A 1,521-nucleotide genomic window follows, 5' to 3' on the forward strand; every position below is an offset into this window, starting at 1 on the left:
CTAAGTGGTAGTGGGAGGGGCCTGTGTGGGAAACAATGCCTTTGGATTAGGGGAAACCCTGAGATGTAAATGGGGATGATGGGAGATTTGGGGACCCCCGGGGGGTGGGTACCTGGAGAGCAGTTTTCTCACCATGTTACGGGCTGGGTGTATTCTGAGGTGTATTGCTGCAAGAAATAATTCACAGGAAAGGTTCTCTTTGTTTTTTGATTGGTGCACACTTTATAAATTGCAGTGACCGCTGCTCTGTACGCTGTTAATTTTGTTTTTATGATTGGGGGAGCAGAATAGGTGGATGTCAGATCAGCTGAAGGTTTGGCAGGAGAACATGAAGCCGGGCTGCAGATGTACTACAAGTCCCAGCATTACCTCCCCAGCCCCTGCACAGGATAAGCAATGCTGCATGTGTTAGAGAGATGGTCAGGGTAACTTGCAACCTTGACTGGGACGATTCCTTTTCCCATGAAAGATCCTCCCCAGGTCAGCTGTGTACATCACAGACCTTTATCTGTTCTGTACATATGGAGGACGCCTATTCTCCGGTACCTGCTGAGGCTTATTGATTATTGCCGAATTAGGAATTTGTTACATTTTAATGGTAAAGTTATTTCAAAGAAGCAGCAAACATTCAGGCCTGATGGTCCCATTTTTCTGATGTCATCCCTAACTGTAAAGCTGAACTCCGACCTGGGAACAATTACCCTTGTGTGGGCTGCCCTCCATTCTACAAGGGGTAAATGCTCTGCCCAATGGGCTTAGGAGTAAGGTAGAGTGTTCTCTTAGCTGGGTGTAGCATCTGTCAATTTTTAGTAATCACCCGACTTTTTGGAGTGATTACTGAAAAGTTGGGTCACAAATAGCGGAGAATATTGCAACAATACTGAAGGTGAATACTTTGTTCCTCCGTCCTGCGGGGTTTCTCCTCAGCACTGAGCTCATCACACACAGGGAGCAGCAGTCCTGCATTCTCTGAGGATGGCATCGGCCTGCCCACACCCCAGCAGGGGTAATAGGGAAAGTATTATATTCATTCCTGTTCTGCCGGACCAAACATTTAGCCCTTGTAGTGCATAAGGGCCGCAACTTTTTATGCATCATGTTCAGCTTTGATAGCCAATAAAGGCCATCGCCTGAACTCCCAACTACTGAAATCTTTGTGAAGGCTTTAGGTGATTGGACACTACCGACACTGGTCATGTGACACGGGAAAAGTTGTATCTCCACATGGACAGCAGCCTTCATTAGTTTCCCAATGGGGATAGAACCTCCCCCCTCCCCCTCAATAAGGAGCTCAGGAACACCCCAGGCCCATTGTGGGTCCCTGGGATCTCCCGTACACAGCATTGGTGCCAGGGTTGTATGTTTTGTAGATGTTTTTATACTCTGACAGAGCGCTACATATAACTAGTATGGTCTCTTGAGGTTTTTTTTATAATTTTTTTTCTTTATAGAAATGTCCTGCAGCAAGGACATAACTGCTTCCTCTCACTGGTCATGCTATCTTTTCTTGGTCTTCATCCT

At 46.5% G+C, this 1,521-nt stretch overlaps 1 protein-coding gene across 2 annotated transcripts in view; it reads left to right on the top strand.

The window, feature by feature from the left end:
* The window catches only part of LOC140331778 (uncharacterized), a 23,735-nt gene that overhangs the window by 17,996 nt on the left and 4,218 nt on the right, over positions 1-1,521 (top strand). The window lies entirely within an intron of this gene.

Source organism: Pyxicephalus adspersus, chromosome 5 (assembly GCF_032062135.1).
Source record: "Pyxicephalus adspersus chromosome 5, UCB_Pads_2.0, whole genome shotgun sequence".
NCBI classification, from domain to species: Eukaryota; Metazoa; Chordata; class Amphibia; order Anura; family Pyxicephalidae; genus Pyxicephalus; species Pyxicephalus adspersus.